This window comes from Nannospalax galili, unplaced genomic scaffold, assembly GCF_000622305.1.
Source record: "Nannospalax galili isolate Female #2095 unplaced genomic scaffold, S.galili_v1.0 scaffold446, whole genome shotgun sequence".
Lineage (NCBI taxonomy): Eukaryota > Metazoa > Chordata > Mammalia > Rodentia > Spalacidae > Nannospalax > Nannospalax galili.
The window spans coordinates 2,151,219-2,168,256 of NW_008355468.1; the positions used below are offsets into that span (position 1 = coordinate 2,151,219).

Here is a 17,038-nt window from a genome sequence, read left to right on the forward strand (position 1 = left end):
TTCCCTCTGTTTTTTAAAACTAGCTAGGCCTTATTTATCTCTTGCATTGCCTCACCCCTCCATCATGGTTTCCCCAATTAAGGTGCCCACATTTCCCCCCTTTCTAACTTAATACCCTTCTCCTATGGTCTTACCTCTTTTGAGCTCCTACTTTCCCTTAATCCCCTAGGTTCCTTGTATACCCTATCAAAGTATTTTTAATCTTCTGACTGGCAAGACCCCTAACTTCGTTTCACTCTTGGCACTATGATTACTGTCAGGCAGGAAGTTGTGATGGCTAATCCTCAGTATCAACATGACTGGATCTGGGATTAACTGAAATGAGAGAGACCTTCTTAATTAGATCATCTGAAGCTGGAAGACAAACCCTAAATATGGGTGTTACCTTCTGATGGCAGCCCATATAAAATGCCATGGCAGAGGAGAGTGCTTTTTGCTGCTTGCCTTCTCTCTCACTGGTGAATTTGTCTTGCTCTAGACTGAAGACTAGCTGATCTTTGGGAATTCATCAGACCTTCAGAGCCAGATTGGGACTACTGAGACATCCAGCCTCGTGGACTGAGCAACTATGGAGTCGTAGCCTCTCCAGTGTGGTGCAGCCATTGTTGGACTACTCAGACTCTATCTTGTGAGCTAAGCTGATAAATCCTTATACATATATATTCATTCTACTGGTTCTGTTTCTTTAGAGAACCCTGGCTAAAACAATCCTTAAATAGGGATTTACATATATCTCGGACTCTATCCTGTGAGCTAGGCTTATGCATATATATGCATATATATTCATTCTACCAGTTCTGTTTCTTTAGAGAATCTTAACTAACATAGAAGTCATAGGTTTTAGACAGGACTCTAAAGTCTCCTCTCAGGAGAAACTATCCAAAAAATAAAGGTCATGGTGTATGGACATATCTAGGCCTTAGTCTCTAGCCCCACACATGAGCCCAGTAATTCTAAACAGAGCTCTGTATTACTGTCACAATTTGTAACATTTTAGGAAAGCTGTTACTGTGAAAGACACAATAATAAATGGACAGAGGTGCTCAGAGAAAAACAAATGACAGTGTATGGTGAGGGATAAATAAAGGAAAACAGAAATCCATATTCTTATTGCCATTCAGAATAAATATAGGATAAAACATGGCAAGCCTCAAATAAGAAAATGTGCTGTATGTGCTTTATGAAGTAAAATGGGAGAGAAAAAAATCAAGCCACAGATTTTTTAAAGCATCTAGAAAAGAAAAATTAAAACTATAAAATCCTGAAATTTTGAGATGATAAGGAAAAGGCAAGCAGAAATCCATAGTGAGAAGTCTATGAGGCACACACAAATATTCTCCTAATACACTGATGTCTCTCCTTTATGCATTCTCAAACTCCCTAAAGCCAAAATAATAAAACAGTATGTATACTTAAAACTATTTTGATATCTTCTATATTTGTTACTATTTAAAATCTGAATTTCATAATGTCTGAAAGAATTATGAATGTGATGAAAATCTTCTGGAAAGATTCATACATGGAGAATTTTTTGCTATTTTGTATCTTTATAAAATAAAATTTTGAACTTAACCACCTATTTGTTATGCTCAAGTTAATTCTCTTTATCTTCTACATAACTGATTAAATTGCTTTGGTGCCCTAACAAGACTGTGGGCTGGATGACTTCAACTACAAAAATTAGATCTAGGGCTAGTGGAGATGATTCAGTGGACACAAGTGCCTTTTCTTCAAGAGTGAGGATCTGAGTTTGGGTCCCCATACCATGCAAAGACAGGCCTAATAATGTAGTGTCTCTAATCCCAGCACTTCTATGAGGAGATGGGAGGAGAAGACAGGAAAAAGACTGGAAGCTCCTGGGACCAGTAGCCTGGCGTATGCAATGAAAAAAAACACCCAAGAGGCCCCATATCAGACCAGGTAGAGATCAAGAGACAACAACTGAGGTTACCTTCTGACCCCCACCCATGCAACATGGCATATATGTGCTGAGTTCACACACACAAATGTGCATACATACATACATGCACAAACACATAGATACACATTATTTTCTCATAGTAATGAGGCTACAATCTGGAAATGCCTCATTCACTAAGGTTGATTCCTACACAGACTGTGAGATAAAGGTGTCTTCTACTTCTTTTTCCATGCTCAAATGGCTTTCTCCCTGCATATCCAACTGTCTCCAAATTTCATGAAGTGATCTCGTTTCTTCATGTCAATCATATTCACTGATGTGAACTAATTTGTTGAGAAACCATAATATGTTTGAAATATACTAATTTGGTGTAATATTATTTTTCTTCTAATTAATGATGTTTTTCTACCTGATTGCCTAGATTTTAAAAGAAAATTATATTTTTTATTTTATGTGTATGAATGTATTGCCTGCACATAGGTGAGTGCACTTGTGTCATGCAATGTCCACAGGGGTCAGAAGAAGGGGTTGGATCCCCTGGAAATGGACTTATAGATGGTTGTTTGCTGCCAGGTGGATTTTGGAAATGAACTTGAGCCCTCTGCAAGAGCAGTCAGTGTTCTTAAACTTAAACCTTCTCTCCAGATCCTAGATTGCTTATACTTTTAAAAAATTCTAGAAAATGGTGCTTTACTTTCTTTGACTACTATTTCTGCATCTACTGTCGCTTTTAAGAAATATATCCACTGACAGCTCACCACTGCATTAAAAGAAGCTTTTCTGATGAAAGCTGAGAGTAGCCTAGGTCTTTGGGTACAGATAACTGGTCGAAGTGCTGATAATAAGAGGCTGCGTGCTCATCTCTAAATGGGGCAGTTGTAACAAAGCCTCAGACAACATTGTAGAACACCATGGAAGAAGTAGAAAAAATGGAAGCATGGGAAGCAGGGGAAAAGCACTATGAAGTTCTGTTCTTGGACTGGCCATGGCTATTGCACGCATGAACTCACAGCAGGTATGGTTACCTGCACAAGAAGTATAAAATATCAAACTGAATAAAATTCAGTAGAGATGGGGAAGTTGATCACCAGGTTCTACCCTTTATTGAAGAACTATTGGCAATGGATAGGTGCTGGGAAAGGAAAACACTTCTTTTTGGAGGAAGTGACCTCAGATAGTGTTGGGTCTCCGGGACCTCATGGAGGTGACTCATCAGGGCCCGACCTCGGACTGCCTCTCCCCAATCACAGTGTGGAACTTTTCTAAAAATACTAACCAGTTCTTCAGACTTGCAGCAGCACTGTAGGGCTGGAGAGAGAGGGGTTAACAGGAGCACTGGCTGCTCTTGCAGAAGACTTAGGTTTAGTTTCAGTTCCAGCACCCAAGTGACAGCTAACCACTGTCTGTAACTCTAGTTCCAAGGGAACCGAAGCTCTCTATTGGCCTCTGTGGGCAAGGAATGCGCAGGTACACTTGTATACACACAGGCAAATTACTAATCCACTTAAAAATAAAGATGATGATGATGATAGATGATAGTTACATAGATGGTAGAAACAAAAAATTTAAAATAAAAATAGCATTATTTAATAGAATGAAGGTTCTGGTTTAGTCACTGTAATATTTTTCATGCAGGGTCATTTATTAGGCAATTAATTTGGTCAAAGTCTTAACTCATAGACACAGCAAGGTCAGTGTCCCAGGTAGTGTGCATCTTTACTTTTCCCCTAGAAACAGTTACTCAAGGACGAGTGCTCCTCCTTGGCTGAGCCTCAAGTGTCTTTCTTCCCTGACCTTTTCTCTTCTCCCCTTATCCTTAGTCTCTGAGAACTAAAGGTTTTCCTCCAGTATCTGTTCCTTTCTTCTCTGAGCTTTCTGTAAAAGTCTTCAGCATTCAGTGCCTGATTCATTCACCCATTCTCTTCTTGTGATCATCGCTATGTGGGGACCAGAAATACAGAGGGCATTTTAAGAATTAAAAATGGCTCAGTAGATAAAGGCACTTGTATCCAGGATGAACAACGTGAGTCTGATCCCCATAACCCACATGATGGAAGGAGAGAGCCAACCCCCTTAGATTGTCCTCTGACCTCCACACACATTCCATGGCATTCATGTACATACACATGTATTCACACTGACACTCATAAATAAATAAATGTAAATATAAAGCAATTCCTTAGGGGCTAGAGAGGTGGCTCAGTGGTTAAGAGCACTGGGCGCTCTTGTAGCAGACCTGAGTTCGAATCCTAGCACCAACTTTCCTGTAAGGATATCTTGAGTCCCTCTTTCTTCTGGCCTTCACAGGCATTGAAGAACCTAGGTGCACTTACATAAGTGCAGGGAAAGCACTCGTACACATAAAATTTAGAAAAGACATAAAATAGTTCATAAATAAAGTAACCCCAATCCAAAATTATACAAGGCATCTATACATGTGTCCCATTTAAGATATATGTTAAATTATATGCATGTGAGTGTTCATGTGTGAGTATGTACAAGTGAGTTTCGTGTCCTAAGAGTCTAGCATAGGGCATCACCAGATCCCCTGGAGATGAAGTTACAAGTGACTGTGAACTGCCAGATGTGGTTCCTGGAACTGAACTTGGGTCCTATGAAAGAACAGTTAAGTGCTCTTAACCTCTGAGCCATATATCCAATCCCACGTTCTCCACTTTAGAAAGACTCTGAACAGTTCTTAGAGACTGAAAAGACTAGAATAAAATAAGTACTCTCTAAACTGCCAATTGTATGTCTTTGTTCATCTGTGTCATAGTTAAAATTTGCAATTACTGTCATAAGCATTTTGGATACTTCTTCCTAAACTTATTCTTCTACGATGTATATGTGTATTTTATCTGGAATAGTTTTATAGCTATTATAAAAGAAATTTTAGTTTTCTATATTATGTGTGATACTACTTTTAAGCCTGTAAAACTTTATTTCATACAAGTCCACTATAAATGTCTACAGAAGAAAGTTTCCATTGTCTTTATTTTTCTTTCTTTTTTATTTTTGTTTTTAATTTTTTCAATATATATTTTATTGAGTTCTGTGCATTCCATAAATGCATCTTAATAATATTTATACTCTTTTCTGTATCCACACCTCTCTACAGCCCCCCAATAAATTTGATGCATTCTGTCATATTTATTAAGGTCTATCAAGTCAAGTTTGTATACCCAGATGTCCCTTGGTGTGAATCCATCCATTGGAGTCTAGTCAGACTATCTAGAGTGATTTCCTTAAAGAACATCAACTTTCTCTCACCCAACAGTAATCAGCTATCATTAATTCCTCAGCTAAGGTTGGGGTCTCTTGCCCACTTCCCCAGTCTAAGCTGGATTTTTCTCTGATTGAGCATGCATGATTCTTGTACATCCTATCACCATTGCTCTAAGTGCATATGAGCAAGTTCCCAGAGGCCTTGGATACTTCCTTATGTCCATGCACCAACCCTGGCTCTCACAATCTTTCTGTTCCCTCTTCCACAATGATCTCTGAGTCTTTGGTGGGTGAGTTTTAATAAAGGAGTCTTATACAGGGACATGCACTCTGCTGTCTCTTACTCTATACACTTTGGCTGATTGGTTGTAGCCCGTGTTCAACCCCCTCTGTTGCATGAGGAAGCTTCTTTGATGAGAGTTAAGAGATACATTAGTATTCTTTCTACACCCTCTTCTATTACGTTCTATGAGCCTTAGGTGTAGAGGTTTCATTGTAGATGTGTCCCTTAAGGTGGGGCATCTCAGAAACACTTTTTCTCCATGTTCGAACAGTTGTTGAAATCTTTAATCATCTCCATCTATTGTGAAAAGAAGCTCCTTTGGTGAGTGGTGAATGGTATACTTGTCTGTAATATAAAGATTCTTATTTACCATACAGTAAGACATTACATTTGTATATGGATGTGACAGAGGTAGGGTTTTTATTATTCACCTTTTATCCATAAAAAAATAACTACAGGGCTGGAGAAATGGATGAGCAAGTGAGATCATTGGTTGTTCTTACAGAAGACCTGGGTTTGAATCCCAGCACTCACATGGTGGCTAACAGCCATTCATAACTGTAGTTCTAGGGGATTGGACTCCCTCTTCCTTCTCCATGGACACTGCACAACACACACGCACTTCTATACATGCAGGCATAACGCTCATACACATAAAGTAAAAAGAAATAAAATTGTTAAAATAGAAAATAACAATGACGTACTTACTAGTAATCTTGAATGCTCACTCTATACACTCTATACCAGTACTGCAAAAGCATTCTTTCTCATTCTTTTTTCATTATATACCATTCTCAAGTATCAAAGTAATAATGATGATTATTTTTTGTGCTTGCTGTGTGTTATGAACTGTGGTCACTATACAAAATGCAGGCCATGGTGACAGTATCACACAACATGGAAAAAGAGCTTGACAGGACTAAGTAACTTCCTTAGCAGTTTGGGAGCGCTGATCTACATGCTGAAGCTAGGTTTTAGCAGGGTTCATGACTCCAAAGTTCCTCCAATAGAATTTTTGTCAGGGTTACATTTCCAGAATTGTAAATGTTATTTCAGTTCACAAGAATTTCTAAATTGTTTTAAAATCAAGCATAGTACCAGATATATTTGTCGTTTTTGAGTTTGATAAGAATGACAAAAATCAGAATTAAGTCCACTTTATTTTATGCTCATTCAGCTTTTAAATTTATATTAAATTGATATTAAATTGATTGATTATATTGTTTTAGCACCAATAACATGTTCAGAATGTACAAGGATCATGTAGTAAATGTTTGGAGACTCCACTTCCTACCTGGCAATTTCATATGTGGACAAGAACTTCCCACTCTTAGAGCAGACATAGGACTCTGATGATGACAGTTAAGATTTATCCTCATCCCCTACACACTTCAAATATCTCTGACAATCAGAGTTTATGTTGAGGGTCAAATTTTGGTGAAGTGATGAAGTACCAAGGAGCACTTCCCCTCCACACCACTCTCACCTCTACAAGACCTTGCTCTGGGCACCTTTTGAAATGCAGCATGGGAACCTGCCATTTCTGATTCCCTCGGTGTGCAGTTCTGAAACTTCAGCTCTCCCCATAGTCATGGCCCTTTGTTTTCCAACAAAAAGGTTTCCTTTCAGAAGTTGATGGCAACATACCTTTCCCACATGGAGAAATCAAGCTGGTTCCTACCTGGAGAGCTGGTCATAACTGGCTAGCTTTCACTGCGCTGGAGGATGTTATGTGTGCTGCCAGGGGAGAAAAGTAATCAACCTTGTGAGCTTCAGTAAAGACTGGACTGGCAGAACATGTCTACACGGCAGCCCAAAACCTCCTTTACTTACTGCTCCAGGAGATGCAGTGCTGTCTTCCCTCCTCACTAGGCTCATGCACATATGTAGTGCACATAAATTGATGCAGACACACAAACATGGATACATATATAATAAACTTTAAAATTTTATTTTTATTCTTAACAATGAAGGATGGTGTATGTGCATTTTGTCTATTGATAATATAGAAATCACTACTGGGGAACATAAATTTCAATAATGGAAGATTTAGCTGTAAAAGTCTATCATTATGGATAACAACAAAAAAAATGATGGTGTCTATTGCACGCTCGCTTTGACTTATTCTAGTATATACCCTAGAATGATATAGCTAGAAATTATATTACATTGGTTTTTAATTTGTTAAGGAAATTTCATACTGACTACCACAGTAACTGTACTAATTTACAGTAGAAATATGTGTATATGTTTCTTTATCCCAGGCTATTAATGTTATCCAAGTTATAAGAGCAACCTACATGCCCATTAACAGATGAATAAAGATAATGTGGCATAAAGTCCGTGGACCAGTGTTCAGCAATAAAGAATAGGATGAAATTTTAAAGGAAATTCTAAAATATAAAAGAGCTAAGTCTTGTCCAGGAGCGTGAAAGGACTGATGGGAGAGCCAGGTGTGAGAAAACAAGGATGGAAGAGTACGGGGGGGGGTGTTCAATGAATATTGTAGATGTGTATGAAAGTGTCTATAAAACTCAGTATTACATTCAGTGAACATAATCTAATAATAAAGAAAAAGATGTAGATAATAAAATCACTACAGGAAATAGTTCAGAGAGATATTTAAGATTAAAAAATATAAAAAACATTTTCAAAAAATATTAAACTTGTCCTTTATATCACATGCACAAGTCCTGAGAGTCGCATCATTAGTATATATGTATACATGCACAATTAAAAGCACTGAAGCATTTAAGGAAAGTTGTTTGTAAATACAGAAATTTCTTAAGATATATCATTAATATAATAATCCTTAGATAACAATCCATATGTTATTACATATTGGTCAGAAATTAGGTAAATAAAGCAAAAAATATATATTATTGAGGAAAGGTAGAGAAAAAATAATTATTTCGAGTATTTCAATAGTGTCAGATCAGATGTTTTCACAATGTAAGCCTAACTGAGCATTCACTAAAATGTTTCCTCTAATCCAAAGCATTTTTATGGTGCTTATGTCAGTAGTCAAACAATCACATTTCCTTAATTAATGATTTACATTTTTATTCTGAGATGATTTATTAATCTTCAATATAGTATGTCTTTTCTCATAAAATGGAAAAAAGTGAGCAGAGGTTCTTTAATTTTTAAAGATTTATTTTTAACTATTTATGTGTATGGGTGGGTATGTATGTGAATGTGTGTATAAAAGTACATGAGTGTAGTTGCCTGTGGAGTTCAGAAAAGGATGCCAAATTCCATGTAGTTGGAGTTACAGATGGTTGTGATCCGTTCAATATGGGTGCTAGGAACTAAACTCCGCCCCTTTGCAAGATCTCCAAGCCCTCGTAACTGCTGAGCTATCTTTCTAGACATTTTATTATTTATTTTTATTATACATGGGCTATAATGTGGGTATGGTTTGTCCCTGCCCAAGGCTTGTGTTGATACTTGGTTCACAAACTGGCGTGTTGGACTTTTAAGAGGTGATTAGGTCATGAAGCTCCGTTCTCATGGAACAATGAAGTTCTAATGAGAACAGGTTTGGTGAACTGATTACCCCCCAGAGAGGGCTGTTATAAAGGAGAGCAATCTCCCCCTCTGTCACTTCTCCCTGTAACCATTTCTCCATGAGTACCTTGTGTCCTGCTGCCTCACTAGAAGTTGAGTAGAATTATGATGCCATGGTGCTATTGGTCCTCCAAAGTTGAGTTTCCCTCATAATTTTCCCACCCCATATATTTTGTTGTAGCAAAAACAACAACACAAAACTATGGACTAACACAAAACTGTTTCCAAATAATAAAAGAATGAGGAATAAATTATAGGTTTGGGGGTTTGAAATATTATCAATGACGTCAGTTATAATGACTAAAACATAATACATGTCCTAAAAGCTGAGATGCAAACCCACACTGCAAAGAGAAGATATAGCACAGCAGTCCGACCACAAACAGTTTGGCCAGGAGTCAGTGTGGCAACAAGGAGTTGGGCCCAGTTGCCAGGCCGGCCCCAGCCCTGGTGTATTCTGGCATTTCTCTCCCATTCCCAGCCAAGACCCATTTATAACTGCCCTCACCCCATCAATGAAGCTCCAAAAATTATTTTTAATGTATGTTTTTATTGAATTTCTATGCATTTCATAGAATATGTCTTAATCATATTTAGACCAGCTTCCACTCAAAGGATTTCATGAATTCTGTCATATGTGTTAAGGCCTATGAAGTAAAGTTTGGGTAGCTGGATATCTTCATTGTGACTTCCTCCACTGGAGTCTGCTCAGCCTATGTAGCATAAAACACTTAAAGAAGATTAAATGTCCCTCCCCCAGTAGTCATCATCTGCCAGTAGTTCCTCAGCTAAGATTGGGCTCTCTGTCCATTTCCTAACTCAATGCTAATGTTTATCTGATCAAGTCTGCACGAATCTTGTACATGCTGTCACCATTGCTGTAAGTTCCTTTAAGAAGTTCCCAGAGACCTGGAAGGCTCTTTTCTTAGTTTTATGTGCTACCCCTGGCTCTTACAATCTTTCCACCCACTCTCCCACAATGGTCCTTGAGCTATGGGTGGGTGAAGTTTAATATAGGAGTCCTAATCAGGGACACTATGCTGCAATCTCTAATTCTCTACATTTTGGCCAACTGTAGCCTTCTGTGTTTTGGGCCCTTTTTTGCATAAGGGAGCTTTGGGGTGAGAATGGACAGATGCATTAATAATCTCCCTACCCCTATCCCACAATGTTCTGTGAGCCACAAGTAAAAGGTGCCATATAGATGTGTCACTTAGGATTGGGTATCTCACTGACACTTTTTCTTTGTGCATGACCAGTTGTAGAATTCTGTAATAGTCTCCATCTGTTCCTAAAAAAAAGAAAAAAAAAAAAACTTCTTTGATGAGTGGTGACTGGTATACTTGTCTGTAAATATAAGGATGCATACTTGGGACTGGAGAGATGGCTCAGTGGTTGAGAGCACTGACTGCTCTTGTAGAGGTCCCAGGTTTGATTACCAGTACCCATGTGGCTATGAACTGTCCTTAACTCCAGTTCCAGGGAAATCTGACACCCTCTTTTGACCTCTGCAGCATCTCATGACAAGAGTGCACTCACATACATGCAGGTAATATACTCTTACATATAAAATTAAAAGATTATATACTTAGCATACTGTAAGAAATTACATTTGTCTAGGGAATTAACTGAAGTAGACTTTCCTCTAGGCTCTATGATCTCTCCAGCCATGCATATTTGGCTATGTTCACAGTATTCCACAAGAGTTCCCTCCCACCGAGCATGCTTTAAGTCCAATTAGGTGTCAGTTAATTACTCTCAAGATAAAAATGTCAAAACTGCACCAATATAGTTTGTTGTGCTGGTCATTGTTGTGGTTATTAAGCTTTAAACTAGGGTTGAAACATTGATTGATTGTCTGCCCTAGCAGCTTGCATAGTGTCCTGTAAAACTATGAGAGCTAGTCTTCAGGGAGAAGGCTTCCAGGTCAGTTTCTGCTCCTTTGCTCCAAGTCCTGTGTTTAAAGAATGTCCTGTCTTCAGCTCTAGGGTCTTATCTTCAAGTTCTGAAAGGAAATCAAGATCTGCCAATACGCTGTGTTAGTTTTGGATTCTCTTGGACTACCCTGTCCAACAACTGTTTGACATTGTGTTTCTTGTTATACAGCCTTCAGGTACACTCATGCACTCATGTACAGATACTGTATGTGTATTTTTCAGTATGCTTTTGAACAAGTATATTTCCCTCTGGTTTTTCCTATCACCTAAGCATTATATAACTCTCATCTCTCTCCCTGTCTAACCCTTCCTCCTTAATTTTGATATCTGTTATAAAATTATTATATATAAAGTTTTGAGTTTTATACTTTCTTTGATTTTATTGTAAATGACATTGTGTTTAAACTCTGGTTTAAACACATATTTATTGTTCCAACTTAAAATGCTATTGATTTCTGTGTTAGTATGTGTTTGAAATCTTGTGACCACACATTATATTTGTGAATTGATTTGTTTTATGTTCTAATACTTTGATGTTTTCTTTTTTTATCTTAAGCAAAAAGGGAACATTTCAATGGTCTCTTTAATGTCTGCGTATTTTTTATTTACTTTATTATTTTGCCTTTTACTGGTAGAAAAAAGAATTTAGAGTTTTCTGTTGAGCAAGGATCATGAGTTTGGGTATCATTATATCAAGCATTTTAGCTTTTCACTGTAGGTGTGAGATTGGTTTTAGATTTTACTTATTCTTTAACAAGTTGAGGTATTTCCTTTATTTTCTTAATTTGGCAAAAAAATTCTTTTTTAATAACCATGAACAGATATACATAACTGAATTAAGTCACACGTAGTTATGTGTATGTGTGTGTGTATGTATATTGCTTTTTTTAATTCAATGCATTCATATTTTACTGTGAATTATAAGGACTTGCACTTGATCATTTTCTTCTTTTAGCATTAGTGTCATATTGGGCCCATAAAATGAACCAGAAAGTGCTCTTCTGTTTTCCTCCCTGTTCTTGAACACTGTGTGAAATGCGTTAATTAAAAATACATCTCTGATATCAATTTTGATAGCTCTAGGAGAGGGAAGAGGGAGTTTTCTTTGCTGGTGTGAGGCCCAGCTGACCAGAGTCCAAAAGATCCACCCACATCCAATGGCATTTGGGGAACATAGACTCGAAAGACCCCTATTATTTATTTTTAAACTTATTTTATTTTATTTTTGTCTGTTTGTTTACTTTTTGCTGAGGAGCTGCTTTTCTTTATCAAAGACAGCAGTTGATCTGAGCCCTGTGCACCACCCCTTCCGGAACCCTCATCAGAACAGTCCGGAAATTAGCCTGCTGGTGCTTTGTCTATCACAGAAGAAGTTGAACTTATTCACAGACTGGTACATGGTTTTACAAGTTTCGGTGATGGTACCAAGGTAAACCGTGAGCCCCACATCAGTGCATTGCTGATAGGTAACAGAAAGAACCATTTACCCAGGGGGTCCCTCACATTAGGGCTAAGGGACAACTGGGTCCCACCCTCCAGATGTCAGACTCACATCATATAAGTCTGTCTTAAACTTGTCTGCGCTGAGGACCTTAAGGCAGTGACATGGGGCGCAGGCCTCCCATAGGATATCACAGTTGAAGGGGACCTCTCCTAAGGGCACAATGAGGCACCTTCAGAGGCCTTGACCTACTCCCAAATGAGTTTCACTGGGCTGTGCAGCATCTTAATGGCGTTGTGCTGTGCTATCGTGTTCAGCCATAGCGGAATTCTCTCCACTGACTGTTGCTGTCTTTGGCGGCCACAAGGTCTAGGCCGAAGCGTTCAGCTTCCTCAGTGGCCAGAGTGTAAGTCAGCTCAACAAACAGCATTATGGTCTCTCCATTGATTATATCGATGACAGACTCAAAAACGCTGACAAGAAGATCTGTGTGCTTGGTCAGCCTAAGAAAGAGGGGAGTCTCAGTCATCTCACACACCAGCTTATGGACTTGGATGCTGGAGGACTCAGGCGGTCCCCCTGTGGTATACCAGCCCAGAAACTCCAGCTCCTTGAACACCTGTTTAAACTGCGCCTCCTTGCTGAATAATATTCCTTGTCAATGAGAATATCTTCAATGGTGTGGGACAGCAGCTCAAAGGCATGCATCACCTCAATATTTTGGCCCTCCTGCTTCTGCATCAGAGCCGTCCTAGGAGTGCATGCTATACCGTGGTCTGAGATGTTGAGGATGACACAGAAATGGAGAGGGAGGGACACACTCCCCATCACACCAGAGGCCATCATTGTATTTACTATTTATTATTAAATCTATAGTTATTATGTAAAACTTTAATATTTCTTAACATAAGCAAATCCTTTCACATTTGATATTAAGAAACTAGAAATCTTCATAAGACCATCAACAATACAAGGATATTCCCTTTCCCTAAGGACACTCCACAGAGTAATGGAGACTGTAGCTAGAAAAAAACAGGCCAGTGAAACAAAAATGTGTGTGCATATTTATGAAAGGGTAAAGTAAAGCCATCACTGTTCACTGCTGACATGATTAGTTATGTAAAAAATTCCAAACAGTTAACAAGTTTGCATGTGGCAAAAAAATTCTTAACACTGAGTAGCTTAAATAGTGCAAACTTATTTTTCCATGTTTCTGCAAATTAGACTAAGATAAGGGTTGGAGTCAGGATTAGTCAGGTTGTGGCATTGCCTAATTGTACATTACAGATAATCAAATTTTTATGAGAAGAGAGATTTCTGTTTCTCCTTCTCTGGTAATAATATCATCAGTTTGTTTTTATTATCACCATAAGTTTGTATCCTAGTTTAATTTGAACTAAAAGCTCTGTTTCCAAATATACTCGTACTGTTTGGTGCTGTCCCATGTTCATTTTTGCAGCAAGACGTAAAATTGATGTCTTTCCTACCTGACAAATATGTTTATTCCTTTCTACTTGATAGATGGGTGAGAAGACCCAGTGGGTAAAAGCACTTGCCACTTAGCCAGACAACCTCAGTTCAGTCCCTGAGGCTGACTTCTCTGCAAACTGTCACCATTCTGATAGCTGAAGTATCTTAGCACATTCTCATTAATTTTAATTGTTGAAGTCCAAAATATCATTTACGTATCATCTTGCCAAGTTTGTTTGGGACCTAAGGAATGACTCAGCCGGAGATAACATTACATTCCACTTATGACCACAGGAAACCAAACAAACTGTATGTTTCTCAAATACAATATGGTGAAAACAAAAGACAAATACACCTTTTTCTAAAAGTTAAGAAATCGGGAGAAGAAAGACAATAATAGTTTTGAAACAAATTCAAATACCTGATCAGGTAAAAATTAGTAAATCTTGTGTGTGTATATCACACAGAACATCCCAAACCATCTTATTTACTGTACACCAACTTCCCACATGGCACCCTCCCATAGCCTCCCTCCCTCCCTCCACTAGAGCCCTTACACTCTGATATCCCTGCTACTGTCTGCTGCATTGTCAGCACCCCCAGCCATTCCCCACTACTTGTCCATCCGGTGAATCTAGTCAGCCTATCTAGAGGGCTTTGTTTTAGGAAGGTCAGCTCTTCCTCATCTAGCAGCAATCAGTTGTCACAATTCCTTTAGATAAGATTGGGGTCTGCTGTTCATTGCCTCAATTGTATGCTGGGTTACTACCACCCTGAACAGCAACTCAAAAGAACGTATCTCCTATCTGGCTTTGTTGCTCTGGAGTGTGTTACTTAATATGTTAAAGCTGTAATGAAATGCTTCTTCAAATCATGTAGTTATTAAAAATTTTTTTAAAAAATTGAAGCCTAAAACCCAATAAAGAGAATCACTGGATATGACTGTAAAACATACAATAAAAGATAAAAGCCATAAAAAAATTAGTAAATCTAAATCCTGGTGAAAAGTCCTGTATATGGAGAGATAAATGAAGTTGGCTTCCTCTACACAACTGAATATTATTTAGTTCTAATTAGTATAAAACTATTGAAAGTCTGGTAAAATATTTTATACATATAACTGCTTAAAAGAAGCTAATGAAGGATTGATAGCTAAAATATGATTTGTGTTAGATAACTTTATAGAAAAATATGTATATAACAAAAGAATCAATCTATGAGTTGAAAGATTTAGCAGATGAAACACAAGGGCTAGTTCGGACAGTGAAAGTATATTTAAGACACTCTAAGAGTAGATATGTGACTATTCATTTGTCCAAACTTGTCAAGGTATATAGCACACTGATGTAAGCTATAGACTAATATTACAAAAGTTTATCAATATAGGTTCACCAAAGGTGAACTAATGTAACACACCAACCAAAGATATTTATGAAACAGGAAATAGTACGTGGAAAACAGAATAAGTGCATTGTGCCTATTTATTTTTCCTAACTCTAGAACTACTCCAAAAGTAAAACCTATTAATTAGAATTTTACAGTGTACTCTGATAAAGTTGAAATAGTAAACAGAGGCAAAAATAAGACAAAAACATAGAAGACAGTAATTAGAAAGCAAGAAGGTAGGCACCAGAGGGATCACACCTTACAAGACGAGCATGCAAAGCAAGCCCTGTACTTGACTGTGTATTGCTCTGTACAGAATCATTGTGGTTTGATGTCACATAAGAAGAAGTGAGCTCAAGCAGAAAATTGGAATCTTTCTTACCATGAAATCATGACTTGAGTTCCAAGACTTCTAGAATGAGTAGAAATTGAGGGCCAAATTTGAAGACATGTAACTGAAAAAAATGAACTGCATCAATCGCATGAAAACCCCTGAAAGGAATCAATATTTAATGTGCTCATGAACCCCATAATGCTCTAAGTCAAGCAAGAGACAATAGTGGCTACTGTCTAGTATATTTTTCAACTGTTTTTCTAAAACACTTTGATAGGCTTGTTTGAATTTCATTAAAAGTATGTTGGCAAATATCTTAGTCTTCCTTTTGAGACCTGCAAGAATCTGATTTCTAAAAGTGTGATTCATTCATTAATAGACAAAAACCCTATAACAATAATCTATTCATTCAAGGCTCAGGCAAAGCAGATAAGATGGGGGAAATTAATGAGCCAGAAGAAATGAAAAATAGTGTCTACTGTACAAGAATGCTGTACCCTCAACAATTAGGTTGGCTACACAAGACCTGCAACTGCAAAAGACAACAGTCAACATTCCATCATGCACAGAGGAAGAGTTTACATGGCCTTACCCCTAGCTGAAGCACTGTAGACAGTCTAAGCCTCCTGAGGGAGAAAGATACAATTTTCTTCAGGTATGAGTTCATTGAAAGGTTATCCATATGCAAGTGGTCAGTCCTATACCCATGTAAATATGGGCAACACTAAGTCTTCACAGTAGGTTGTAAATGTAAAGCTAAGGAAAAAAGGAAGAAAAATTAATATCTTTTTTTATTATAATGTATTTGTATGTGTGTACTGCCTGGAAGTAGGTAAGGCATCTGTGTCACGCAATGCCTGCAGAGGACAGAAGAGGCTGTTGGATGCCCTGCAACTGGAGTTATGGATAGTTGTTAGCTGCCATGTTTGTGCTAGCATTCAAACCCAGGTCTTCTGTAAGAACAGCCATCTCTCTAGGCCAGAAATTTTTTTTTAACAAATTCTTAAATCATTGATCAGTAGCACAAGGAAGGGATAACTGATTTATTGAAATAAAATTGAGTGCTTTTATGAGATACTGTCCAGAGCTTCTGAGATTATCCCACCTTTGTTTCTTCATATCTAAGCAAATTAGAATCCTATGAAGTGAATAATAATTAATTAATAAAGCCATGCATGGTGACACACACCTTTAATACTACCACACAGGAGGCAAAGACAGAGGATCTCTGTGACATCAAAGACAGCCTAGTCTACATAGCAAGTTCCAGGCCAGCTGGAGCAAAGGGAGACCCAGTCTAAAAAAAAACCCAAAATCGATACAAACTAGGGTGATGTTACCAAGAAGATGGAACAGGAGATGCTGGCTCATATGCTTCCATAAGAAGCATTCTGGTATCTTCAGGATGACTCAGGAGTAAAGTTCCTTCCCTCCAAACCTGAAGACCTAAATTTGTTTCCTGGATTCCACA

At 38.0% G+C, this 17,038-nt stretch overlaps 1 pseudogene; it reads right to left on the minus strand.

Annotated features, from left to right (window-relative positions):
- Positions 1 to 12,257: 12,257 nt before the first annotated feature.
- Positions 12,258 to 13,223, minus strand: LOC103749819 (annotated as a pseudogene).
- Between the last annotated feature and the right edge of the window lie 3,815 nt (positions 13,224 to 17,038).